This window comes from Scyliorhinus torazame, chromosome 14 (assembly GCF_047496885.1).
Source record: "Scyliorhinus torazame isolate Kashiwa2021f chromosome 14, sScyTor2.1, whole genome shotgun sequence".
NCBI classification, from domain to species: domain Eukaryota; kingdom Metazoa; phylum Chordata; class Chondrichthyes; order Carcharhiniformes; family Scyliorhinidae; genus Scyliorhinus; species Scyliorhinus torazame.
In genome coordinates, this window is record NC_092720.1 from 198,157,494 (window position 1) to 198,185,056 (window position 27,563).

Here is a 27,563-nt window from a genome sequence, read left to right on the forward strand (position 1 = left end):
TCAAATCCTCCTCATCAATTTCTTTCTATCCCCGTTGCAGAAATGTTAACTCAGTGTCGGGTGTGTGTGTTGGGTGATTGTGAGTATCAAGAATGAGTGTGTGTGTGTTTTTCGTGGGGTGCTGGGTCTGTGCGTGTCAGATGGGTGTGTGCGAAAGTGGCACATGGTGCAGTGGTTAGCACTGGGACAACGGCGCTGAGGACCCGGGTTTCAATCCTGGCCCAGGGTCACTGTCCGTGTGGAGTTTGCACATTCTCGCCGTGTCTGCGTGGGTTTCACCCCCACAACCCAAAGATGTGCAGGTTAGGTGGATTGGCCATGCTAAATTGCCCCTTAATTTAAAAAAATAGCAAAATGATTGGGTGCTCTAAATTTAAAAGAAAAAAGATGGGTTCAGGAGGGTCGGGGTAGTGTGTCTGTTTAGGGGCGGCATGGTGGCGCAGTGCTTAGCACTGTTCCCTCACGGCGTCGAAGACCAGAGTTCAATCCAGGCCCCGGGTCATTGTCCATGAGGAGTTTGCACATTTCCCTCAGTGTTTGCGTGGGTCTCACCCTCACAACCCAAAGATGTACAGGCTAGGTGGATTGGCCACATCAAATTGCCAATAAATTGGAACATAAAATGAATTGGGTACTCTAAATTTATTTTTAAACAATATAGTGTGCGAGTGTGTGGTGATGCATGTGGGATGGGGTGCGTGCGTGGGGATGGGGATGGGGAGCATGTCCCCATGAAGATTAACCTGACCCCGCCCCCAAATAAACCTGCAAACATGCCTCTCAATAAACTGCTCATGACGCTAAAAAACCTCTCCTCGAGACAACAACCAATTTCTTCGTGACTCCAAAAACCTCCTCATCAATCTTTCTATTTCCGTGTCAGAAAAGTGAATTGTTTCCTTGCTGAATAAAGATGGACAGACAAAGTTTTGAGAGAGATAGTCTTCATTCCGGAAAACGGTCCATCGTTTGACTGATAGGTAGATAAGGGGCGGTTCACTTCCTTTTCAGGCCAATATGCAAATAGCATAGCGGACGTTTTAGGCAATGTGTTTCTTATAGAGAGGTATATTCGACAATTTGTCAAAATCATACAACAGAACTAGTCTAAATCGGTAGAGATAATTGTAAGTAAAGTGACAGTTTGGCCGTGTAAATGCAGTAAGTGTGAGTGAAAGATGTGATGTGTGGTGTGGACTGGGAGGGTGTACTATTTTAATCATACTTACCTGGCAGGGGTGAAACCGTGATCAACAAGGTGGTTCGCCCAGAACGAGGCTAGCCCATTGCCCTTCGGGTGTGCTGACGCCTGCGATGTCCCCAAATGCGGGATACTCGACTGCAAAATTTGTGATAGTGGGGGAGTGTGTTCGCGCTCTCCCCTGATTTACGAAACTAAAATAGATTGATCCTTTTCTGGTCGAGCAACATGTTGGAAACATCGCTCTAAAAACCTCTCCCGGAGCCAACAACAGGAGAGCATGGTAACACAGTGGTTAGCACAGAACATACAGAACAGAATGAGGCCGTTCAGCCCATCCAGTCTGCACCGTCTCACTTCAGCCCTCACTTCTATCCTATCCCCTTAACCCATTAACCTCTCCTAAACTTTTTTCGACAATGAGGGCAGTTTAGCATAGCCAGTCCACATAACCTGCACCTCTTTGCACTGTGGGAGGACACCGCAGCACCTGGAGGAAACCCACGCAGACTCCGCACAGACAGTGACCCAGCAGCGAATCGAATCTGGCACCGTGGCGCTGTGAAGCCACCGTGCTATCCACTTCTGCTACCCTGCTGCCCTGCTGTTGCTTCACAGCTCCACGATCCCAGGTCCCATTCCCGGCTCTGTGGACTCTGCACATTCTCCACGTGTCTGCGTGGCTTTCCTCCGGTTGCTCCCACAAGTCCCCAAAGGCATGCTGATAGGTAATTTGGACATTCTCAATTCTCCCGCTCTGTACCCGAACAGGCGCCGGATTGTGGCGACTAGTTGTTTTTCACAGTCACTTCATTGCAGTGTTAATGTAAGCCTACTTGTGACGATAATCATTGTTATTATTACAATCAACATTTATGTGACTCGCAAATCCTCCTCATCAATTTCTTTCTATCCCCGTTGAGGAAATGTTAACTCTGTGTCGGGTGTGTGTGTGTCAGAGGTGTGTGTGTGCGTTGGGGTGATTGTGAGTATCAAGAATGAGTGTGCGTGTGTTTTTCGTGAGGGGCTGGTGTGCTGGGTCTGTGCGTGTCAGATGGGTGTGTGCGAAAATGGCACATGGTGCAGTGGTTAGCACTGGGACAACGGCGCTGAGGACCCGGGTTTGAATCCTGGCCCAGGGTCACTGTCCGTGTGGAGTTTGTACATTCTCGCCGTGTCTGCGTGGGTTTCACCCCCACAACCCAAAGATGTGCAGGTTAGGTGGATTGGCCATGCTAAATTGCCCCTTAATTAAAAAAAATAACAAAATGATTGGGTGCTCTAAATTTAAAAGAAAAAAGATGGGTGTAGGAGTGTCGGGGTAGTGTGTCTGTTTAGGGGCGGCATGGTGGCGCAGTGCTTAGCACTGTTCCCTCACGGCGTCGAAGACTAGAGTTCGATCCAGGACCCAGGTCATTGTCCATGAGGAGTTTGCACATTTTCCTCAGTGTTTGCGTGGGTCTCACCCTCACAACCCAAAGATGTACAGGCTAGGTGGATTGGCCACATCAAATTGCCAATAAATTGGAACATAAAATGAATTGGGTACTCTAAATTTATTTTTAAACAATATAGCGTGTGAGTGTGTGGTGATGCATGTGGGATGGGGTGCGTGCGTGGGGATGGGGGTGGGGATGGGGCTGGGGAGCATATCCCCATGAAGATTAACCTGACCCCCCACCCCCAAATAAACCTGCAAACATGCCTCTCAATAAACTGCTCATGACGCTAAAAAACCTCTCCTTGAGACAACAACCAATATCTTCGTGACTCCAAAAACCTCCTCATCAATCTTTCTATTTCCGTGTCAGAAAAGTTAATTGTTTCCTTGCTGAACAAAGATGGACAGACAAAGTTTTGAGAGAGAAAGTCTTCATTCCGGAAAACGGTCCATCGTTTGACTGACAGGTAGATAAGGGGCGGTTCACTTCCTTTTAAGGCCAATATGCAAATAGCATAGCGGACGTTTTAGGCAATGTGTTTCTTACAGAGAGGTATATTCGACAATTTGTCAAAATCATACAACAGAACTAGTCTAATTCGGTAGAGATAATTGTAAGTAAAGTGACAGTTTGGCCGTGTAAATGCAGTAAGTGTGAGTGAAAGATGTGATGTGTGGTGTGGACTGGGAGGGTGTACTGTTTTTAAGCATACTTACCTGGCAGGGGTGAAACCATGATCAAAAAGGTGTTTCGCCCAGGATGAGGCTAGCCCGTTGCACTTCGGGTGTGCTGACGCCTGCGATGTCCCCAAATGCGGGATACTCGACTGCAAAATTTGTGGTAGTGGGGGACTGCGTTCGCGCTCTCCCCTGATTTACGAAGCAAAAATAGATTGATCCTTTTCAGATCGAGCAACCTGTTGGAAGCATCGCCCTAAAAACCTCTCCAGGAGCTAACAACAGGGTAGCATGGTAACACAGTGGTTAGCATAGAACATGCAGTTCAGAATGAGGCCGTTCAGCCCATCCAGTCTGCACCGACCCACTTCAGCCCTCACTTCTATCCTATCCCATTAACCTCTCCTAAACTTTTTTCGACAATGAGGGCAGTTTAGCATGGCCAGTCCACATAACCTGCACTTCTTTGCACTGTGGGAGGACACCGCAGCACCTGGAGGAAACCCACGCAGACTCCGCACAGACAGTGACACCCAGCGGCGAATCGAATCTGGCACCCTGGTGCTGTGAAGCCACGGTGCTATCCACTTCTGCTACCGTGCTGCCCTGCAGTTGCTTCACAGCTCCACGATCCCAGGTCCCATTCCCGGCTCTGTGGACTCTGCACATTCTCCACGTGTCTGCGTGGCTTTCCTCCGGTTGCTCCCACAAGTCCCCAAAGGCATGCTGATAGGTAATTTGGACATTCTCAATTCTCCCGCTCTGTACCCGAACAGGCGCCGGATTGTGGCGACTAGTTGTTTTTCACAGTAACTTCATTGCAGTGTTAATGTAAGCCTACTTGTGACGATAATCATTGTTTTTATTACAATCAACATCTTTGTGACTCTCAAATCCTCCTCATCAATTTCTTTCTATCCCCGTTGCAAAATGTTAACTCAGTGTCGGGTGTGTGTGTTGGGTGATTGTGAGTATCAAGAATGAGTGTGTGTGTGTTTTTCGTGGGGGGCTGGTGTGCTGGGTCTGTGCGTGTCAGATGGGTGTGTGCGAAAGTGGCACATGGTGCAGTGGTTAGCACTGGGACAACGGTGCTGAGGACCCGGGTTTGAATCCTGGCCCAGGGTCACTGTCCGTGTGGAGTTTGCACATTCTCGCCGTGTCTGCGTGGGTTTCACCCCCACAACCCAAAGATGTGCAGGTTAGGTGGATTGGCCATGCTAAATTGCCCCTTAATTTAAAAAAATAACAAAATGATTGGGTGCTCTAAATTTAAAAGAAAAAAGATGGGTGCAGGAGGGTCGGGGTAGTGTGTCTGTTTAGGGGCGGCATGGTGGCGCAGTGCTTAGCACTGTTCCCTCACGGCGTCGAAGACCAGAGTTCGATCCAGGCCCCGGGTCATTGTCCATGAGGAGTTTGCACATTTCCCTCAGTGTTTGCGTGGGTCTCACCCTCACAACCCAAAGATGTACAGGCTAGGTGGATTGGCCACATCAAATTGCCAATAAATTGGAACATAAAATGAATTGGGTACTCTAAATTTATTTTTAAACAATATATTTTATTTTATAACAATATGCGAGTGTGTGGTGATGCATGTGGGATGGGGTGCGTGCGTGGGGATGGGGATGGGGAGCATGTCCCCATGAAGATTAACCTGACCCCGCCCCCAAATAAACCTGCAAACATGCCTCTCAATAAACTGCTCATGACGCTAAAAAAAACCTCTCCTAGAGACAACAACCAATATCTTCGTGACTCCAAAAACCTCCTCATCAATCTTTCTATTTCCGTGTCAGAAAAGTTAATTGTTTCCTTGCTGAACAAAGATGGACAGACAAAGTTTTGAGAGAGAAAGTCTTCATTCCGGAAAACGGTCCATCGTTTGACTGACAGGTAGATAAGGGGCGGTTCACTTCCTTTTAAGGCCAATATGCAAATAGCATAGCGGACGTTTTCGGCAATGTGTTTCTTATAGAGAGGTATATTCGACAATTTGTCAAAATCATACAACAGAACTAGTCTAATTCGGTAGAGATAATTGTAAGTAAAATGACAGTTTGGCCGTGTAAATGCAGTAAGTGTGAGTGAAAGATGTGATGTGTGGTGTGGACTGGGAGGGTGTACTGTTTTTAAGCATACTTACCTGGCAGGGGTGAAACCATGATCAACAAGGTGGTTCGCCCAGGACGAGGTTAGCCCATTGCACTTCGGGTGTGCTGACGCCTGCGATGTCCCCAAATGCGGGATACTCGACTGCAAAATTTGTGGTAGTGGGGGACTGCGTTCGCGCTCTCCCCTGATTTACGAAGCAAAAATAGATTGATCCTTTTCAGATCGAGCAACCTGTTGGAAGCATCGCCCTAAAAATCTCTCCAGGAGCCAACAACAGGGTAGCATGGTAACACAGTGGTTAGCATAGAACATGCAGTTCAGAATGAGGCCGTTCAGCCCATCCAGTCTGCACCGACCCACTTCAGCCCTCACTTCTATCCTATCCCATTAACCTCTCCTAAACTTTTTTCGACAATGAGGGCAGTTTGGCATGGCCAGTCCACATAACCTGCACTTCTTTGCACTGTGGGAGGACACCGCAGCACCTGGAGGAAACCCACGCAGACTCCGCACAGACAGTGACACCCAGCGGCGAATCGAATCTGGCACCCTGGTGCTGTGAAGCCACGGTGCTATCCACTTCTGCTACCGTGCTGCCCTGCAGTTGCTTCACAGCTCCACGATCCCAGGTCCCATTCCCGGCTCTGTGGACTCTGCACATTCTCCACGTGTCTGCGTGGCTTTCCTCCGGTTGCTCCCACAAGTCCCCAAAGGCATGCTGATAGGTAATTTGGACATTCTCAATTCTCCCGCTCTGTACCCGAACAGGCGCCGGATTGTGTCGACTAGTTGTTTTTCACAGTAACTTCATTGCAGTGTTAATGTAAGCCTACTTGTGACGATAATCATTGTTTTTATTACAATCAACATCTTTGTGACTCTCAAATCCTCCTCATCAATTTCTTTCTATCCCCGTTGCAGAAATGTTAACTCAGTGTCGGGTGTGTGTGTTGGGTGATTGTGAGTATCAAGAATGAGTGTGTGTGTGTTTTTCGTGGGGGGCTGGTGTGCTGGGTCTGTGCGTGTCAGATGGGTGTGTGCGAAAGTGGCACATGGTGCAGTGGTTAGCACTGGGACAACGGTGCTGAGGACCCGGGTTTGAATCCTGGCCCAGGGTCACTGTCCGTGTGGAGTTTGCACATTCTCGCCGTGTCTGCGTGGGTTTCACCCCCACAACCCAAAGATGTGCAGGTTTGGTGGATTGGCCATGCTAAATTGCCCCTTAATTTAAAAAAATAACAAAATGATTGGGTGCTCTAAATTTAAATGAAAAAAATGGGTGCAGGAGGGTCGGGGTAGTGTGTCTGTTTAGGGGCGGCATGGTGGCGCAGTGCTTAGCACTGTTCCCTCACGGCGTCGAAGACCAGAGTTCGATCCAGGCCCCGGGTCATTGTCCATGAGGAGTTTGCACATTTCCCTCAGTGTTTGCGTGGGTCTCACCCTCACAACCCAAAGATGTACAGGCTAGGTGGATTGGCCACATCAAATTGCCAATAAATTGGAACATAAAATGAATTGGGTACTCTAAATTTATTTTTAAACAATATATTTTATTTTATAACAATATGCGAGTGTGTGGTGATGCATGTGGGATGGGGTGCGTGCGTGGGGATGGGGATGGGGAGCATGTCCCCATGAAGATTAACCTGACCCCGCCCCCAAATAAACCTGCAAACATGCCTCTCAATAAACTGCTCATGACGCTAAAAAAACCTCTCCTAGAGACAACAACCAATATCTTCGTGACTCCAAAAACCTCCTCATCAATCTTTCTATTTCCGTGTCAGAAAAGTTAATTGTTTCCTTGCTGAATAAAGATGGACAGACAAAGTTTTGAGAGAGATAGTCTTCATTCCGGAAAACGGTCCATCGTTTGACTGATAGGTAGATAAGGGGCGGTTCACTTCCTTTTCAGGCCAATATGCAAATAGCATAGCGGACGTTTTAGGCAATGTGTTTCTTATAGAGAGGTATATTCGACAATTTGTCAAAATCATACAACAGAACTAGTCTAATTCGGTAGAGATAATTGTAAGTAAAGTGACAGTTTGGCCGTGTAAATGCAGTAAGTGTGAGTGAAAGATGTGATGTGTGGTGTGGACTGGGAGAGTGTACTGTTTTTAAGCATACTTACCTGGCAGGAGTGAAACCATGATCAAAAAGGTGGTTCGCCCAGGATGAGGCTAGCCCATTGCACTTCGGGTGTGCTGACGCCTGCGATGTCCCCAAATGCGGGATACTCGACTGCAAAATTTGTGGTAGTGGGGGACTGCGTTCGCGCTCTCCCCTGATTTACGAAGCAAAAATAGATTGATCCTTTTCAGATCGAGCAACCTGTTGGAAGCATCGCCCTAAAAACCTCTCCAGGAGCCAACAACAGGGTAGCATGGTAACACAGTGGTTAGCATAGAACATGCAGTTCAGAATGAGGCCGTTCAGCCCATCCAGTCTGCACCGACCCACTTCAGCCCTCACTTCTATCCTATCCCCTTAACCCATTAACCTCTCCTAAACTTGTTTCGACAATGAGGGCAGTTTAGCATAGCCAGTCCACATAACCTGCACCTCTTTGCACTGTGGGTGGACACCGCAGCACCTGGAGGAAACCCACGCAGACTCTGCACAGACAGTGACCCAGCAGCGAATCGAATCTGGCACCGTGGCGCTGTGAAGCCACCGTGCTATCCACTTCTGCTACCCTGCTGCCCTGCTGTTGCTTCACAGCTCCACGATCCCAGGTCCCATTCCCGGCTCTGTGGACTCTGCACAGTCTCTGCGTGGCTTTCCTCCGGTTGCTCCCACAAGTCCCCAAAGGCATGCTGATAGGTAATTTGGACATTCTCAATTCTCCCGCTCTGTACCCGAACAGGCGCCGGATTGTGGCGACTAGTTGTTTTTCACAGTCACTTCATTGCAGTGTTAATGTAAGCCTACTTGTGACGATAATCATTGTTATTATTACAATCAACATTTATGTGACTCGCAAATCCTCCTCATCAATTTCTTTCTATCCACGTTGAGGAAATGTTAACTCTGTGTCGGGTGTGTGTGTGTCAGAGGTGTGTGTGTGCGTTGGGGTGATTGTGAGTATCAAGAATGAGTGTGCGTGTGTTTTTCGTGGGGGGCTGGTGTGCTTGGTGTGTGCGTGTCAGATGGGTGTGTGCCAAAATGGCACATGGTGCAGTGGTTAGCACTGGGACAACGGCACTGAGGACACGGGTTTGAATCCTGGCCCAGGGTCACTGTCCGTGTGGACAGTGCACATTCTCGCCCTGTCTGCGTGGGTTTCACCCCCACAACCCAAAGATGTGCAGGTTAGGTGCATTGGCCATGCTAAATTGCCCCTTAATTTAAAAAAATAACAAAATGATTGGGTGCTCTAAATTTAAAAGAAAAAAGATGGGTGTAGGAGTGTCGGGGTAGTGTCTCTGTTTAGGGGCGGCATGGTGGCGCAGTGCTTAGCACTGTTCCCTCACGGCGTCGAAGACTAGAGTTCGATCCAGGACCCAGGTCATTGTCCATGAGGAGTTTGCACATTTTCCTCAGTGTTTGCGTGGGTCTCACCCTCACAACCCAAAGATGTACAGGCTAGGTGGATTGGCCACATCAAATTGCCAATAAATTGGAACATAAAATGAATTGGGTACTCTAAATTTATTTTCAAACAATATAGTGTGTGAGTGTGTGGTGATGCATGTGGGATGGGGTGCGTGCGTGGGGATGGGGGTGGGGAGCATGTCCCCATGAAGATTAACCTGACCCCACCCCCAAATAAACCTGCAAACATGCCTCTCAATAAACTGCTCATGACGCTAAAAAACCTCTCCTAGAGACAACAACCAATATCTTCGTGTCTCCAAAAACCTCCTCATCAATCTTTCTATTTCCGTGTCAGAAAAGTTAATTGTTTCCTTGCTGAACAAAGATGGACAGACAAAGTTTTGAGAGAGAAAGTCTTCATTCCGGAAAACGGTCCGTCGTTTGACTGACAGGTAGATAAGGGGCGGTTCACTTCCTTTTAAGGCCAATATGCAAATAGCATAGCGGACGTTTTAGGCAATGTGTTTCTTATAGAGAGGTATATTCGACAATTTGTCAAAATCATACAACAGAACTAGTCTAATTCGGTAGAGATAATTGTAAGTAAAGTGACAGTTTGGCCGTGTAAATGCAGTAAGTGTGAGTGAACGATGTGATGTGTGGTGTGGACTGGGAGGGTGTACTGTTTTTAAGCATACTTACCTGGCAAGGGTGAAACCATGATCAAAAAAGTGATTCGCCCAGGACGAGGCTAGCCCATTGCACTTCGGGTGTGCTGACGCCTGCGATGTCCCCAAATGCGGGATACTCGACTGCAAAATTTGTGGTAGTGGGGGACTGCGTTCGCGCTCTCCCCTGATTTACGAAGCAAAAATAGATTGATCCTTTTCAGATCGAGCAACCTGTTGGAAGCATCGCCCTAAAAACCTCTCCAGGAGCCAACAACAGGGTAGCATGGTAACACAGTGGTTTGCATAGAACATGCAATTCAGAATGAGGCCGTTCAGCCCATCCAGTCTGCACCGACCCACTTCAGCCCTCACTTCTATCCTATCCCCTTAACCCATTAACCTCTCCTAAACTTGTTTCGACAATGAGGGCAGTTTAGCATAGCCAGTCCACATAACCTGCACCTCTTTGCACTGTGGGTGGACACCGCAGCACCTGGAGGAAACCCACGCAGACTCTGCACAGACAGTGACCCAGCAGCGAATCGAATCTGGCACCGTGGCGCTGTCAAGCCACCGTGCTATCCACTTCTGCTACCCTGCTGCCCTGCTGTTGCTTCACAGCTCCACGATCCCAGGTCCCATTCCCGGCTCTGTGGACTCTGCACAGTCTCTGCGTGGCTTTCCTCCGGTTGCTCCCACAAGTCCCCAAAGGCATGCTGATAGGTAATTTGGACATTCTCAATTCTTCCGCTCTGTGCCCGAACAGGCGCCGGATTGTGGCGACTAGTTGTTTTTCACAGTCACTTCATTGCAGTGTTAATGTAAGCCTACTTGTGACGATAATCATTGTTATTATTACAATCAACATTTATGTGACTCGCAAATCCTCCTCATCAATTTCTTTCTATCCACGTTGAGCAAATGTTAACTCTGTGTCGGGTGTGTGTGTGTCAGAGGTGTGTGTGTGCGTTGGGGTGATTGTGAGTATCAAGAATGAGTGTGCGTGTGTTTTTCGTGGGGGGCTGGTGTGCTGGGTCTGTGCGTGTCAGATGGGTGTGTGCGAAAATGGCACATGGTGCAGTGGTTAGCACTGGGACAACGGCACTGAGGACACGGGTTTGAATCCTGGCCCAGGGTCACTGTCCGTGTGGACAGTGCACATTCTCGCCGTGTCTGCGTGGGTTTCACCCCCACAACCCAAAGATGTGCAGGTTAGGTGGATTGGCCATGCTAAATTGCCCCTTAATTTAAAAAAATAACAAAATGATTGGGTGCTCTAAATTTAAAAGAAAAAAGATGGGTGCAGGAGGGTCGGGGTAGTGTGTCTGTTTAGGGGCGGCATGGTGGCGCAGTGCTTAGCACTGTTCCCTCACGGCGTCGAAGACCAGAGTTCGATCCAGGCCCCGGGTCATTGTCCATGAGGAGTTTGCACATTTCCCTCAGTGTTTGCGTGGGTCTCACCCTCACAACCCAAAGATGTACAGGCTAGGTGGATTGGCCACATCAAATTGCCAATAAATTGGAACATAAAATGAATTGGGTACTCTAAATTTATTTTTAAACAATATATTTTATTTTATAACAATATGCGAGTGTGTGGTGATGCATGTGGGATGGGGTGCGTGCGTGGGGATGGGGATGGGGAGCATGTCCCCATGAAGATTAACCTGACCCCGCCCCCAAATAAACCTGCAAACATGCCTCTCAATAAACTGCTCATGACGCTAAAAAAAACCTCTCCTAGAGACAACAACCAATATCTTCGTGACTCCAAAAACCTCCTCATCAATCTTTCTATTTCCGTGTCAGAAAAGTTAATTGTTTCCTTGCTGAACAAAGATGGACAGACAAAGTTTTGAGAGAGAAAGTCTTCATTCCGGAAAACGGTCCATCGTTTGACTGACAGGTAGATAAGGGGCGGTTCACTTCCTTTTAAGGCCAATATGCAAATAGCATAGCGGACGTTTTAGGCAATGTGTTTCTTATAGAGAGGTATATTCGACAATTTGTCAAAATCATACAACAGAACTAGTCTAATTCGGTAGAGATAATTGTAAGTAAAATGACAGTTTGGCCGTGTAAATGCAGTAAGTGTGAGTGAAAGATGTGATGTGTGGTGTGGACTGGGAGGGTGTACTGTTTTTAAGCATACTTACCTGGCAGGGGTGAAACCATGATCAACAAGGTGGTTCGCCCAGGACGAGGCTAGCCCATTGCACTTCGGGTGTGCTGACGCCTGCGATGTCCCCAAATGCGGGATACTCGACTGCAAAATTTGTGGTAGTGGGGGACTGCGTTCGCGCTCTCCCCTGATTTACGAAGCAAAAATAGATTGATCCTTTTCAGATCGAGCAACCTGTTGGAAGCATCGCCCTAAAAATCTCTCCAGGAGCCAACAACAGGGTAGCATGGTAACACAGTGGTTAGCATAGAACATGCAGTTCAGAATGAGGCCGTTCAGCCCATCCAGTCTGCACCGACCCACTTCAGCCCTCACTTCTATCCTATCCCATTAACCTCTCCTAAACTTTTTTCGACAATGAGGGCAGTTTGGCATGGCCAGTCCACATAACCTGCACTTCTTTGCACTGTGGGAGGACACCGCAGCACCTGGAGGAAACCCACGCAGACTCCGCACAGACAGTGACACCCAGCGGCGAATCGAATCTGGCACCCTGGTGCTGTGAAGCCACGGTGCTATCCACTTCTGCTACCGTGCTGCCCTGCAGTTGCTTCACAGCTCCACGATCCCAGGTCCCATTCCCGGCTCTGTGGACTCTGCACATTCTCCACGTGTCTGCGTGGCTTTCCTCCGGTTGCTCCCACAAGTCCCCAAAGGCATGCTGATAGGTAATTTGGACATTCTCAATTCTCCCGCTCTGTACCCGAACAGGCGCCGGATTGTGTCGACTAGTTGTTTTTCACAGTAACTTCATTGCAGTGTTAATGTAAGCCTACTTGTGACGATAATCATTGTTTTTATTACAATCAACATCTTTGTGACTCTCAAATCCTCCTCATCAATTTCTTTCTATCCCCGTTGCAGAAATGTTAACTCAGTGTCGGGTGTGTGTGTTGGGTGATTGTGAGTATCAAGAATGAGTGTGTGTGTGTTTTTCGTGGGGGGCTGGTGTGCTGGGTCTGTGCGTGTCAGATGGGTGTGTGCGAAAGTGGCACATGGTGCAGTGGTTAGCACTGGGACAACGGTGCTGAGGACCCGGGTTTGAATCCTGGCCCAGGGTCACTGTCCGTGTGGAGTTTGCACATTCTCGCCGTGTCTGCGTGGGTTTCACCCCCACAACCCAAAGATGTGCAGGTTTGGTGGATTGGCCATGCTAAATTGCCCCTTAATTTAAAAAAATAACAAAATGATTGGGTGCTCTAAATTTAAATGAAAAAAGATGGGTGCAGGAGGGTCGGGGTAGTGTGTCTGTTTAGGGGCGGCATGGTGGCGCAGTGCTTAGCACTGTTCCCTCACGGCGTCGAAGACCAGAGTTCGATCCAGGCCCCGGGTCATTGTCCATGAGGAGTTTGCACATTTCCCTCAGTGTTTGCGTGGGTCTCACCCTCACAACCCAAAGATGTACAGGCTAGGTGGATTGGCCACATCAAATTGCCAATAAATTGGAACATAAAATGAATTGGGTACTCTAAATTTATTTTTAAACAATATATTTTATTTTATAACAATATGCGAGTGTGTGGTGATGCATGTGGGATGGGGTGCGTGCGTGGGGATGGGGATGGGGAGCATGTCCCCATGAAGATTAACCTGACCCCGCCCCCAAATAAACCTGCAAACATGCCTCTCAATAAACTGCTCATGACGCTAAAAAAACCTCTCCTAGAGACAACAACCAATATCTTCGTGACTCCAAAAACCTCCTCATCAATCTTTCTATTTCCGTGTCAGAAAAGTTAATTGTTTCCTTGCTGAATAAAGATGGACAGACAAAGTTTTGAGAGAGATAGTCTTCATTCCGGAAAACGGTCCATCGTTTGACTGATAGGTAGATAAGGGGCGGTTCACTTCCTTTTCAGGCCAATATGCAAATAGCATAGCGGACGTTTTAGGCAATGTGTTTCTTATAGAGAGGTATATTCGACAATTTGTCAAAATCATACAACAGAACTAGTCTAATTCGGTAGAGATAATTGTAAGTAAAGTGACAGTTTGGCCGTGTAAATGCAGTAAGTGTGAGTGAAAGATGTGATGTGTGGTGTGGACTGGGAGAGTGTACTGTTTTTAAGCATACTTACCTGGCAGGAGTGAAACCATGATCAAAAAGGTGGTTCGCCCAGGATGAGGCTAGCCCATTGCACTTCGGGTGTGCTGACGCCTGCGATGTCCCCAAATGCGGGATACTCGACTGCAAAATTTGTGGTAGTGGGGGACTGCGTTCGCGCTCTCCCCTAATTTACGAAGCAAAAATAGATTGATCCTTTTCAGATCGAGCAACCTGTTGGAAGCATCGCCCTAAAAACCTCTCCAGGAGCCAACAACAGGGTAGCATGGTAACACAGTGGTTAGCATAGAACATGCAGTTCAGAATGAGGCCGTTCAGCCCATCCAGTCTGCACCGACCCACTTCAGCCCTCACTTCTATCCTATCCCCTTAACCCATTAACCTCTCCTAAACTTGTTTCGACAATGAGGGCAGTTTAGCATAGCCAGTCCACATAACCTGCACCTCTTTGCACTGTGGGTGGACACCGCAGCACCTGGAGGAAACCCACGCAGACTCTGCACAGACAGTGACCCAGCAGCGAATCGAATCTGGCACCGTGGCGCTGTGAAGCCACCGTGCTATCCACTTCTGCTACCCTGCTGCCCTGCTGTTGCTTCACAGCTCCACGATCCCAGGTCCCATTCCCGGCTCTGTGGACTCTGCACAGTCTCTGCGTGGCTTTCCTCCGGTTGCTCCCACAAGTCCCCAAAGGCATGCTGATAGGTAATTTGGACATTCTCAATTCTCCCGCTCTGTACCCGAACAGGCGCCGGATTGTGGCGACTAGTTGTTTTTCACAGTCACTTCATTGCAGTGTTAATGTAAGCCTACTTGTGACGATAATCATTGTTATTATTACAATCAACATTTATGTGACTCGCAAATCCTCCTCATCAATTTCTTTCTATCCACGTTGAGGAAATGTTAACTCTGTGTCGGGTGTGTGTGTGTCAGAGGTGTGTGTGTGCGTTGGGGTGATTGTGAGTATCAAGAATGAGTGTGCGTGTGTTTTTCGTGGGGGGCTGGTGTGCTTGGTGTGTGCGTGTCAGATGGGTGTGTGCCAAAATGGCACATGGTGCAGTGGTTAGCACTGGGACAACGGCACTGAGGACACGGGTTTGAATCCTGGCCCAGGGTCACTGTCCGTGTGGACAGTGCACATTCTCGCCCTGTCTGCGTGGGTTTCACCCCCACAACCCAAAGATGTGCAGGTTAGGTGCATTGGCCATGCTAAATTGCCCCTTAATTTAAAAAAATAACAAAATGATTGGGTGCTCTAAATTTAAAAGAAAAAAGATGGGTGTAGGAGTGTCGGGGTAGTGTCTCTGTTTAGGGGCGGCATGGTGGCGCAGTGCTTAGCACTGTTCCCTCACGGCGTCGAAGACTAGAGTTCGATCCAGGACCCAGGTCATTGTCCATGAGGAGTTTGCACATTTTCCTCAGTGTTTGCGTGGGTCTCACCCTCACAACCCAAAGATGTACAGGCTAGGTGGATTGGCCACATCAAATTGCCAATAAATTGGAACATAAAATGAATTGGGTACTCTAAATTTATTTTCAAACAATATAGTGTGTGAGTGTGTGGTGATGCATGTGGGATGGGGTGCGTGCGTGGGGATGGGGGTGGGGAGCATGTCCCCATGAAGATTAACCTGACCCCACCCCCAAATAAACCTGCAAACATGCCTCTCAATAAACTGCTCATGACGCTAAAAAACCTCTCCTAGAGACAACAACCAATATCTTCGTGTCTCCAAAAACCTCCTCATCAATCTTTCTATTTCCGTGTCAGAAAAGTTAATTGTTTCCTTGCTGAACAAAGATGGACAGACAAAGTTTTGAGAGAGAAAGTCTTCATTCCGGAAAACGGTCCGTCGTTTGACTGACAGGTAGATAAGGGGCGGTTCACTTCCTTTTAAGGCCAATATGCAAATAGCATAGCGGACGTTTTAGGCAATGTGTTTCTTATAGAGAGGTATATTCGACAATTTGTCAAAATCATACAACAGAACTAGTCTAATTCGGTAGAGATAATTGTAAGTAAAGTGACAGTTTGGCCGTGTAAATGCAGTAAGTGTGAGTGAACGATGTGATGTGTGGTGTGGACTGGGAGGGTGTAGTGTTTTTAAGCATACTTACCTGGCAAGGGTGAAACCATGATCAAAAAAGTGATTCGCCCAGGACGAGGCTAGCCCATTGCACTTCGGGTGTGCTGACGCCTGCGATGTCCCCAAATGCGGGATACTCGACTGCAAAATTTGTGGTAGTGGGGGACTGCGTTCGCGCTCTCCCCTGATTTACGAAGCAAAAATAGATTGATCCTTTTCAGATCGAGCAACCTGTTGGAAGCATCGCCCTAAAAACCTCTCCAGGAGCCAACAACAGGGTAGCATGGTAACACAGTGGTTTGCATAGAACATGCAATTCAGAATGAGGCCGTTCAGCCCATCCAGTCTGCACCGACCCACTTCAGCCCTCACTTCTATCCTATCCCCTTAACCCATTAACCTCTCCTAAACTTGTTTCGACAATGAGGGCAGTTTAGCATAGCCAGTCCACATAACCTGCACCTCTTTGCACTGTGGGTGGACACCGCAGCACCTGGAGGAAACCCACGCAGACTCTGCACAGACAGTGACCCAGCAGCGAATCGAATCTGGCACCGTGGCGCTGTCAAGCCACCGTGCTATCCACTTCTGCTACCCTGCTGCCCTGCTGTTGCTTCACAGCTCCACGATCCCAGGTCCCATTCCCGGCTCTGTGGACTCTGCACAGTCTCTGCGTGGCTTTCCTCCGGTTGCTCCCACAAGTCCCCAAAGGCATGCTGATAGGTAATTTGGACATTCTCAATTCTTCCGCTCTGTGCCCGAACAGGCGCCGGATTGTGGCGACTAGTTGTTTTTCACAGTCACTTCATTGCAGTGTTAATGTAAGCCTACTTGTGACGATAATCATTGTTATTATTACAATCAACATTTATGTGACTCGCAAATCCTCCTCATCAATTTCTTTCTATCCACGTTGAGCAAATGTTAACTCTGTGTCGGGTGTGTGTGTGTCAGAGGTGTGTGTGTGCGTTGGGGTGATTGTGAGTATCAAGAATGAGTGTGCGTGTGTTTTTCGTGGGGGGCTGGTGTGCTGGGTCTGTGCGTGTCAGATGGGTGTGTGCGAAAATGGCACATGGTGCAGTGGTTAGCACTGGGACAACGGCACTGAGGACACGGGTTTGAATCCTGGCCCAGGGTCACTGTCCGTGTGGACAGTGCACATTCTCGCCGTGTCTGCGTGGGTTTCACCCCCACAACCCAAAGATGTGCAGGTTAGGTGGATTGGCCATGCTAAATTGCCCCTTAATTTAAAAAAATAACAAAATGATTGGGTGCTCTAAATTTAAAAGAAAAAAGATGGGTGCAGGAGGGTCGGGGTAGTGTGTCTGTTTAGGGGCGGCATGGTGGCGCAGTGCTTAGCACTGTTCCCTCACGGCGTCGAAGACCAGAGTTCGATCCAGGCCCCGGGTCATTGTCCATGAGGAGTTTGCACATTTCCCTCAGTGTTTGCGTGGGTCTCACCCTCACAACCCAAAGATGTACAGGCTAGGTGGATTGGCCACATCAAATTGCCAATAAATTGGAACATAAAATGAATTGGGTACTCTAAATTTATTTTTAAACAATATATTTTATTTTATAACAATATGCGAGTGTGTGGTGATGCATGTGGGATGGGGTGCGTGCGTGGGGATGGGGATGGGGAGCATGTCCCCATGAAGATTAACCTGACCCCGCCCCCAAATAAACCTGCAAACATGCCTCTCAATAAACTGCTCATGACGCTAAAAAAAACCTCTCCTAGAGACAACAACCAATATCTTCGTGACTCCAAAAACCTCCTCATCAATCTTTCTATTTCCGTGTCAGAAAAGTTAATTGTTTCCTTGCTGAACAAAGATGGACAGACAAAGTTTTGAGAGAGAAAGTCTTCATTCCGGAAAACGGTCCATCGTTTGACTGACAGGTAGATAAGGGGCGGTTCACTTCCTTTTAAGGCCAATATGCAAATAGCATAGCGGACGTTTTAGGCAATGTGTTTCTTATAGAGAGGTATATTCGACAATTTGTCAAAATCATACAACAGAACTAGTCTAATTCGGTAGAGATAATTGTAAGTAAAATGACAGTTTGGCCGTGTAAATGCAGTAAGTGTGAGTGAAAGATGTGATGTGTGGTGTGGACTGGGAGGGTGTACTGTTTTTAAGCATACTTACCTGGCAGGGGTGAAACCATGATCAACAAGGTGGTTCGCCCAGGACGAGGCTAGCCCATTGCACTTCGGGTGTGCTGACGCCTGCGATGTCCCCAAATGCGGGATACTCGACTGCAAAATTTGTGGTAGTGGGGGACTGCGTTCGCGCTCTCCCCTGATTTACGAAGCAAAAATAGATTGATCCTTTTCAGATCGAGCAACCTGTTGGAAGCATCGCCCTAAAAATCTCTCCAGGAGCCAACAACAGGGTAGCATGGTAACACAGTGGTTAGCATAGAACATGCAGTTCAGAATGAGGCCGTTCAGCCCATCCAGTCTGCACCGACCCACTTCAGCCCTCACTTCTATCCTATCCCATTAACCTCTCCTAAACTTTTTTCGACAATGAGGGCAGTTTGGCATGGCCAGTCCACATAACCTGCACTTCTTTGCACTGTGGGAGGACACCGCAGCACCTGGAGGAAACCCACGCAGACTCCGCACAGACAGTGACACCCAGCGGCGAATCGAATCTGGCACCCTGGTGCTGTGAAGCCACGGTGCTATCCACTTCTGCTACCGTGCTGCCCTGCAGTTGCTTCACAGCTCCACGATCCCAGGTCCCATTCCCGGCTCTGTGGACTCTGCACATTCTCCACGTGTCTGCGTGGCTTTCCTCCGGTTGCTCCCACAAGTCCCCAAAGGCATGCTGATAGGTAATTTGGACATTCTCAATTCTCCCGCTCTGTACCCGAACAGGCGCCGGATTGTGTCGACTAGTTGTTTTTCACAGTAACTTCATTGCAGTGTTAATGTAAGCCTACTTGTGACGATAATCATTGTTTTTATTACAATCAACATCTTTGTGACTCTCAAATCCTCCTCATCAATTTCTTTCTATCCCCGTTGCAGAAATGTTAACTCAGTGTCGGGTGTGTGTGTTGGGTGATTGTGAGTATCAAGAATGAGTGTGTGTGTGTTTTTCCTGGGGGGCTGGTGTGCTGGGTCTGTGCGTGTCAGATGGGTGTGTGCGAAAGTGGCACATGGTGCAGTGGTTAGCACTGGGACAACGGTGCTGAGGACCCGGGTTTGAATCCTGGCCCAGGGTCACTGTCCGTGTGGAGTTTGCACATTCTCGCCGTGTCTGCGTGGGTTTCACCCCCACAACCCAAAGATGTGCAGGTTTGGTGGATTGGCCATGCTAAATTGCCCCTTAATTTAAAAAAATAACAAAATGATTGGGTGCTCTAAATTTAAATGAAAAAAGATGGGTGCAGGAGGGTCGGGGTAGTGTGTCTGTTTAGGGGCGGCATGGTGGCGCAGTGCTTAGCACTGTTCCCTCACGGCGTCGAAGACCAGAGTTCGATCCAGGCCCCGGGTCATTGTCCATGAGGAGTTTGCACATTTCCCTCAGTGTTTGCGTGGGTCTCACCCTCACAACCCAAAGATGTACAGGCTAGGTGGATTGGCCACATCAAATTGCCAATAAATTGGAACATAAAATGAATTGGGTACTCTAAATTTATTTTTAAACAATATATTTTATTTTATAACAATATGCGAGTGTGTGGTGATGCATGTGGGATGGGGTGCGTGCGTGGGGATGGGGATGGGGAGCATGTCCCCATGAAGATTAACCTGACCCCGCCCCCAAATAAACCTGCAAACATGCCTCTCAATAAACTGCTCATGACGCTAAAAAAACCTCTCCTAGAGACAACAACCAATATCTTCGTGACTCCAAAAACCTCCTCATCAATCTTTCTATTTCCGTGTCAGAAAAGTTAATTGTTTCCTTGCTGAATAAAGATGGACAGACAAAGTTTTGAGAGAGATAGTCTTCATTCCGGAAAACGGTCCATCGTTTGACTGATAGGTAGATAAGGGGCGGTTCACTTCCTTTTCAGGCCAATATGCAAATAGCATAGCGGACGTTTTAGGCAATGTGTTTCTTATAGAGAGGTATATTCGACAATTTGTCAAAATCATACAACAGAACTAGTCTAATTCGGTAGAGATAATTGTAAGTAAAGTGACAGTTTGGCCGTGTAAATGCAGTAAGTGTGAGTGAAAGATGTGATGTGTGGTGTGGACTGGGAGAGTGTACTGTTTTTAAGCATACTTACCTGGCAGGAGTGAAACCATGATCAAAAAGGTGGTTCGCCCAGGATGAGGCTAGCCCATTGCACTTCGGGTGTGCTGACGCCTGCGATGTCCCCAAATGCGGGATACTCGACTGCAAAATTTGTGGTAGTGGGGGACTGCGTTCGCGCTCTCCCCTGATTTACGAAGCAAAAATAGATTGATCCTTTTCAGATCGAGCAACCTGTTGGAAGCATCGCCCTAAAAACCTCTCCAGGAGCCAACAACAGGGTAGCATGGTAACACAGTGGTTAGCATAGAACATGCAGTTCAGAATGAGGCCGTTCAGCCCATCCAGTCTGCACCGACCCACTTCAGCCCTCACTTCTATCCTATCCCCTTAACCCATTAACCTCTCCTAAACTTGTTTCGACAATGAGGGCAGTTTAGCATAGCCAGTCCACATAACCTGCACCTCTTTGCACTGTGGGTGGACACCGCAGCACCTGGAGGAAACCCACGCAGACTCTGCACAGACAGTGACCCAGCAGCGAATCGAATCTGGCACCGTGGCGCTGTGAAGCCACCGTGCTATCCACTTCTGCTACCCTGCTGCCCTGCTGTTGCTTCACAGCTCCACGATCCCAGGTCCCATTCCCGGCTCTGTGGACTCTGCACAGTCTCTGCGTGGCTTTCCTCCGGTTGCTCCCACAAGTCCCCAAAGGCATGCTGATAGGTAATTTGGACATTCTCAATTCTCCCGCTCTGTACCCGAACAGGCGCCGGATTGTGGCGACTAGTTGTTTTTCACAGTCACTTCATTGCAGTGTTAATGTAAGCCTACTTGTGACGATAATCATTGTTATTATTACAATCAACATTTATGTGACTCGCAAATCCTCCTCATCAATTTCTTTCTATCCACGTTGAGGAAATGTTAACTCTGTGTCGGGTGTGTGTGTGTCAGAGGTGTGTGTGTGCGTTGGGGTGATTGTGAGTATCAAGAATGAGTGTGCGTGTGTTTTTCGTGGGGGGCTGGTGTGCTTGGTGTGTGCGTGTCAGATGGGTGTGTGCCAAAATGGCACATGGTGCAGTGGTTAGCACTGGGACAACGGCACTGAGGACACGGGTTTGAATCCTGGCCCAGGGTCACTGTCCGTGTGGACAGTGCACATTCTCGCCCTGTCTGCGTGGGTTTCACCCCCACAACCCAAAGATGTGCAGGTTAGGTGCATTGGCCATGCTAAATTGCCCCTTAATTTAAAAAAATAACAAAATGATTGGGTGCTCTAAATTTAAAAGAAAAAAGATGGGTGTAGGAGTGTCGGGGTAGTGTCTCTGTTTAGGGGCGGCATGGTGGCGCAGTGCTTAGCACTGTTCCCTCACGGCGTCGAAGACTAGAGTTCGATCCAGGACCCAGGTCATTGTCCATGAGGAGTTTGCACATTTTCCTCAGTGTTTGCGTGGGTCTCACCCTCACAACCCAAAGATGTACAGGCTAGGTGGATTGGCCACATCAAATTGCCAATAAATTGGAACATAAAATGAATTGGGTACTCTAAATTTATTTTCAAACAATATAGTGTGTGAGTGTGTGGTGATGCATGTGGGATGGGGTGCGTGCGTGGGGATGGGGGTGGGGAGCATGTCCCCATGAAGATTAACCTGACCCCACCCCCAAATAAACCTGCAAACATGCCTCTCAATAAACTGCTCATGACGCTAAAAAACCTCTCCTAGAGACAACAACCAATATCTTCGTGTCTCCAAAAACCTCCTCATCAATCTTTCTATTTCCGTGTCAGAAAAGTTAATTGTTTCCTTGCTGAACAAAGATGGACAGACAAAGTTTTGAGAGAGAAAGTCTTCATTCCGGAAAACGGTCCGTCGTTTGACTGACAGGTAGATAAGGGGCGGTTCACTTCCTTTTAAGGCCAATATGCAAATAGCATAGCGGACGTTTTAGGCAATGTGTTTCTTATAGAGAGGTATATTCGACAATTTGTCAAAATCATACAACAGAACTAGTCTAATTCGGTAGAGATAATTGTAAGTAAAGTGACAGTTTGGCCGTGTAAATGCAGTAAGTGTGAGTGAACGATGTGATGTGTGGTGTGGACTGGGAGGGTGTACTGTTTTTAAGCATACTTACCTGGCAAGGGTGAAACCATGATCAAAAAAGTGATTCGCCCAGGACGAGGCTAGCCCATTGCACTTCGGGTGTGCTGACGCCTGCGATGTCCCCAAATGCGGGATACTCGACTGCAAAATTTGTGGTAGTGGGGGACTGCGTTCGCGCTCTCCCCTGATTTACGAAGCAAAAATAGATTGATCCTTTTCAGATCGAGCAACCTGTTGGAAGCATCGCCCTAAAAACCTCTCCAGGAGCCAACAACAGGGTAGCATGGTAACACAGTGGTTTGCATAGAACATGCAATTCAGAATGAGGCCGTTCAGCCCATCCAGTCTGCACCGACCCACTTCAGCCCTCACTTCTATCCTATCCCCTTAACCCATTAACCTCTCCTAAACTTGTTTCGACAATGAGGGCAGTTTAGCATAGCCAGTCCACATAACCTGCACCTCTTTGCACTGTGGGTGGACACCGCAGCACCTGGAGGAAACCCACGCAGACTCTGCACAGACAGTGACCCAGCAGCGAATCGAATCTGGCACCGTGGCGCTGTGAAGCCACCGTGCTATCCACTTCTGCTACCCTGCTGCCCTGCTGTTGCTTCACAGCTCCACGATCCCAGGTCCCATTCCCGGCTCTGTGGACTCTGCACAGTCTCTGCGTGGCTTTCCTCCGGTTGCTCCCACAAGTCCCCAAAGGCATGCTGATAGGTAATTTGGACATTCTCAATTCTTCCGCTCTGTGCCCGAACAGGCGCCGGATTGTGGCGACTAGTTGTTTTTCACAGTCACTTCATTGCAGTGTTAATGTAAGCCTACTTGTGACGATAATCATTGTTATTATTACAATCAACATTTATGTGACTCGCAAATCCTCCTCATCAATTTCTTTCTATCCACGTTGAGCAAATGTTAACTCTGTGTCGGGTGTGTGTGTGTCAGAGGTGTGTGTGTGCGTTGGGGTGATTGTGAGTATCAAGAATGAGTGTGCGTGTGTTTTTCGTGGGGGGCTGGTGTGCTGGGTCTGTGCGTGTCAGATGGGTGTGTGCGAAAATGGCACATGGTGCAGTGGTTAGCACTGGGACAACGGCACTGAGGACACGGGTTTGAATCCTGGCCCAGGGTCACTGTCCGTGTGGACAGTGCACATTCTCGCCCTGTCTGCGTGGGTTTCACCCCCACAACCCAAAGATGTGCAGGTTAGGTGCATTGGCCATGCTAAATTGCCCCTTAATTTAAAAAAATAACAAAATGATTGGGTGCTCTAAATTTAAAAGAAAAAAGATGGGTGTAGGAGTGTCGGGGTAGTGTCTCTGTTTAGGGGCGGCATGGTGGCGCAGTGCTTAGCACTGTTCCCTCACGGCGTCGAAGACTAGAGTTCGATCCAGGACCCAGGTCATTGTCCATGAGGAGTTTGCACATTTTCCTCAGTGTTTGCGTGGGTCTCACCCTCACAACCCAAAGATGTACAGGCTAGGTGGATTGGCCACATCAAATTGCCAATAAATTGGAACATAAAATGAATTGGGTACTCTAAATTTATTTTTAAACAATATAGTGTGTGAGTGTGTGGTGATGCATGTGGGATGGGGTGCGTGCGTGGGGATGGGGGTGGGGAGCATGTCCCCATGAAGATTAACCTGACCCCACCCCCAAATAAACCTGCAAACATGCCTCTCAATAAACTGCTCATGACGCTAAAAAACCTCTCCTAGAGACAACAACCAATATCTTCGTGACTCCAAAAACCTCCTCATCAATCTTTCTATTTCCGTGTCAGAAAAGTTAATTGTTTCCTTGCTGAACAAAGATGGACAGACAAAGTTTTGAGAGAGAAAGTCTTCATTCCGGAAAACGGTCCGTCGTTTGACTGACAGGTAGATAAGGGGCGGTTCACTTCCTTTTAAGGCCAATATGCAAATAGCATAGCGGACGTTTTAGGCAATGTGTTTCTTATAGAGAGGTATATTCGACAATTTGTCAAAATCATACAACAGAACTAGTCTAATTCGGTAGAGATAATTGTAAGTAAAGTGACAGTTTGGCCGTGTAAATGCAGTAAGTGTGAGTGAACGATGTGATGTGTGGTGTGGACTGGGAGGGTGTACTGTTTTTAAGCATACTTACCTGGCAGGGGTGAAACCATGATCAAAAAAGTGATTCGCCCAGGACGAGGCTAGCCCATTGCACTTCGGGTGTGCTGACGCCTGTGATGTCCCCAAATGCGGGATACTCGACTGCAAAATTTGTGGTCGTGGGGGACTGCGTTCGCGCTCTCCCCTGATTTACGAAACAAAAATAGATTGATCCTTTTCAGATCGAGCAACCTGTTGGAAGCATCGCCCGAAAAATCTCTCCAGGAGCCAACAACAGGAGAGCATGGTAACACAGTGGTTAGCAGAGAACATGCAGTTCAGAATGAGGCCGTTCAGCCCATCCAGTCTGCACCGACCCACTTCAGCCCTCACTTCTATCCTATCCCATTAACCTCTCCTAAACTTTTTTCGACAATGAGGGCAGTTTAGCATGGCCAGTCCACATAACCTGCACTTCTTTGCACTGTGGGAGGACACCGCAGCACCTGGAGGAAACCCACGCAGACTCCGCACAGACAGTGACCAAGCGGCGAATCGAATCTGGCACCCTGGTGCTGTGAAGCCACGGTGCTATCCACTTCTGCTACCGTGCTGCCCTGCAGTTGCTTCACAGCTCCACGATCCCAGGTCCCATTCCCGGCTCTGTGGACTCTGCACATTCTCCACGTGTCTGCGTGGCTTTCCTCCGGTTGCTCCCACAAGTCCCCAAAGGCATGCTGATAGGTAATTTGGACATTCTCAATTCTCCCGCTCTGTACCCGAACAGGCGCCGGATTGTGGTGACTAGTTGTTTTTCACAGTAACTTCATTGCAGTGTTAATGTAAGCCTACTTGTGACGATAATCATTGTTTTTATTACAATCAACATCTTTGTGACTCTCAAATCCTCCTCATCAATTTCTTTCTATCCCCGTTGCAGAAATGTTAACTCAGTGTCGGGTGTGTGTGTTGGGTGATTGTGAGTATCAAGAATGAGTGTGTGTGTGTTTTTCGTGGGGGGCTGGTGTGCTGGGTCTGTGCGTGTCAGATGGGTGTGTGCGAAAGTGGCACATGGTGCAGTGGTTAGCACTGGGACAACGGCGCTGAGGACCCGGGTTTGAATCCTGGCCCAGGGTCACTGTCCGTGTGGAGTTTGCACATTCTCGCCGTGTCTGCGTGGGTTTCACCCCCACAACCCAAAGATGTGCAGGTTAGGTGGATTGGCCATGCTAAATTGCCCCTTAATTTTAAAAAATAACAAAATGATTGGGTGCTCTAAATTTAAAAGAAAAAAGATTGGTGCTGGAGGGTCGGGGTAGTGTGTCTGTTTAGGGGCAGCATGGTGGCGCAGTGCTTAGCACTGTTCCCTCACGGCGTCGAAGATCAGAGTTCGATCCAGGCCCCGGGTCATTGTCCATGAGGAGTTTGCACATTTCCCTCAGTGTTTGCGTGGGTCTCACCCTCACAACCCAAAGATGTACAGGCTAGGTGGATTGGCCACATCAAATTGCCAATAAATTGGAACATAAAATGAATTGGGTACTCTAAATTTATTTTTAAACAATATAGTGTGCGAGTGTGTGGTGATGCATGTGGGATGGGGTGCGTGCGTGGGGATGGGGGTGGGGAGCATGTCCCCATGAAGATTAACCTGACCCCGCCCCCAAATAAACCTGCAAACATGCCTCTCAATAAACTGCTCATGACGCTAAAAAACCTCTCCTAGAGACAACAACCAATATCTTCGTGACTCCAAAAACCTCCTCATCAATCTTTCTATTTCCGTGTCAGAAAAGTTAATTGTTTCCTTGCTGAATAAAGATGGACAGACAAAGTTTTGAGAGAGATAGTCTTCATTCCGGAAAACGGTCCATCGTTTGACTGATAGGTAGATAAGGGGCGGTTCACTTCCTTTTGAGGCCAATATGCAAATAGCATAGCGGACGTTTTAGGCAATGTGTTTCTTATAGAGAGGTATATTCGACAATTTGTCAAAATCATACAACAGAACTAATCTAATTCGGTAGAGATAATTGTAAGTAAAGTGACAGTTTGGCCGTGTAAATGCAGTAAGTGTGAGTGAAAGATGTGATGTGTGGTGTGGACTGGGAGGGTTTACTGTTTTTAAGCATACTTACCTGGCAGGGGTGAAACCATGATCAACAAGGTGGTTCACCCAGGACGAGGCTAGCCCATTGCACTTCGGGTGTGCTGACGCCTGCGATGTCCCCAAATGCGGGATACTCGACTGCAAAATTTGTGGTAGTGGGGGACTGCGTTCGCGCTCTCCCCTGATTTACGAAACTAAAATAGATTGATCCTTTTCTGGTCGAGCAGCATGTTGGAAACATCGCTCTAAAAACCTCTCCCGGAGCCAACAACAGGAGAGCATGGTAACACAGTGGTTAGCACAGAACATACAGTGCAGAATGAGGCCGTTAAGCCCATCCAGTCTGCACCGTCTCACTTGAGCCCTCACTTCTATCCTATCCCCTTAACCCGTTAACCTCTCCTAAACTTTTTTCGACAATGAGGGCAGTTTATCATAGCCAGTCCACATAACCTGCACCTCTTTGCACTGTGGGAGGACACCGCAGCACATGGAGGAAACCCACGCAGACTCCGCACAGACAGTGACCCAGCAGCGAATCGAATCTGGCAAAGTGGCGCTGTGAAGCCACTTCTGCTACCCTGCCGCCCTGCTGTTGCTTCACAGCTCCACGATCCCAGGTCCCATTCCCGGCTCTGTGGACTCTGCACATTCTCTGCGTGTCTTTCCTCCGGTTGCTCCCACAAGTCCCCAAAGGCATGCTGATAGGTAATTTGGACATTCTCAATTCTGCCGCTCTGTACCCGAACAGGCGCCGTATTGTGGCGACTAGTTGTTTTTCACAGTCACTTCATTGCAGTGTTAATGTAAGCCTACTTGTGACGATAATCATTGTTATTATTACAATCAACATTTATGTGACTCGCAAATCCTCCTCATCAATTTCTTTCTATCCCCGTTGAGGAAATGTTAACTCTGTGTCGGGTGTGTGTGTGTCAGAGGTGTGTGTGTGCGTTGGGGTGATTGTGAGTATCAAGAATGAGAGTGCGTGTGTTTTTCGTGGGGGGCTGGTGTGCTGGGTCTGTGCGTGTCAGATGGGTGTGTGCGAA

At 48.1% G+C, this 27,563-nt stretch overlaps 13 non-coding genes across 13 annotated transcripts; all 13 read left to right on the forward strand.

The window, feature by feature from the left end:
* Positions 1-1,221: 1,221 nt before the first annotated feature.
* LOC140390846 (U1 spliceosomal RNA) lies at positions 1,222-1,385 on the forward strand. The gene has a single exon (XR_011934902.1). It is a non-coding gene; the product is annotated as a U1 spliceosomal RNA (small nuclear RNA).
* Positions 1,386-3,351: 1,966 nt separating this feature from the next.
* On the forward strand, positions 3,352-3,515 carry LOC140390744 (U1 spliceosomal RNA). The gene has a single exon (XR_011934801.1). It is a non-coding gene; the product is annotated as a U1 spliceosomal RNA (small nuclear RNA).
* A 1,940-nt stretch (positions 3,516-5,455) lies between these two features.
* LOC140390665 (U1 spliceosomal RNA) lies at positions 5,456-5,619 on the forward strand. Its single transcript, XR_011934723.1, has one exon. It is a non-coding gene; the product is annotated as a U1 spliceosomal RNA (small nuclear RNA).
* A 1,939-nt stretch (positions 5,620-7,558) lies between these two features.
* On the forward strand, positions 7,559-7,722 carry LOC140390718 (U1 spliceosomal RNA). Its single transcript, XR_011934776.1, has one exon. It is a non-coding gene; the product is annotated as a U1 spliceosomal RNA (small nuclear RNA).
* A 1,944-nt stretch (positions 7,723-9,666) lies between these two features.
* On the forward strand, positions 9,667-9,830 carry LOC140390803 (U1 spliceosomal RNA). Its single transcript, XR_011934860.1, has one exon. It is a non-coding gene; the product is annotated as a U1 spliceosomal RNA (small nuclear RNA).
* A 1,961-nt stretch (positions 9,831-11,791) lies between these two features.
* LOC140390624 (U1 spliceosomal RNA) lies at positions 11,792-11,955 on the forward strand. The gene has a single exon (XR_011934684.1). It is a non-coding gene; the product is annotated as a U1 spliceosomal RNA (small nuclear RNA).
* A 1,940-nt stretch (positions 11,956-13,895) lies between these two features.
* Positions 13,896-14,059, forward strand: LOC140390716 (U1 spliceosomal RNA). The gene has a single exon (XR_011934774.1). It is a non-coding gene; the product is annotated as a U1 spliceosomal RNA (small nuclear RNA).
* A 1,944-nt stretch (positions 14,060-16,003) lies between these two features.
* LOC140390804 (U1 spliceosomal RNA) lies at positions 16,004-16,167 on the forward strand. The gene has a single exon (XR_011934861.1). It is a non-coding gene; the product is annotated as a U1 spliceosomal RNA (small nuclear RNA).
* Positions 16,168-18,128: 1,961 nt separating this feature from the next.
* Positions 18,129-18,292, forward strand: LOC140390625 (U1 spliceosomal RNA). Its single transcript, XR_011934685.1, has one exon. It is a non-coding gene; the product is annotated as a U1 spliceosomal RNA (small nuclear RNA).
* Positions 18,293-20,232: 1,940 nt separating this feature from the next.
* Positions 20,233-20,396, forward strand: LOC140390720 (U1 spliceosomal RNA). Its single transcript, XR_011934778.1, has one exon. It is a non-coding gene; the product is annotated as a U1 spliceosomal RNA (small nuclear RNA).
* Positions 20,397-22,340: 1,944 nt separating this feature from the next.
* On the forward strand, positions 22,341-22,504 carry LOC140390805 (U1 spliceosomal RNA). The gene has a single exon (XR_011934862.1). It is a non-coding gene; the product is annotated as a U1 spliceosomal RNA (small nuclear RNA).
* A 1,944-nt stretch (positions 22,505-24,448) lies between these two features.
* On the forward strand, positions 24,449-24,612 carry LOC140390796 (U1 spliceosomal RNA). The gene has a single exon (XR_011934853.1). It is a non-coding gene; the product is annotated as a U1 spliceosomal RNA (small nuclear RNA).
* A 1,922-nt stretch (positions 24,613-26,534) lies between these two features.
* On the forward strand, positions 26,535-26,698 carry LOC140390616 (U1 spliceosomal RNA). The gene has a single exon (XR_011934676.1). It is a non-coding gene; the product is annotated as a U1 spliceosomal RNA (small nuclear RNA).
* The last annotated feature ends 865 nt before the right edge of the window (positions 26,699-27,563 follow it).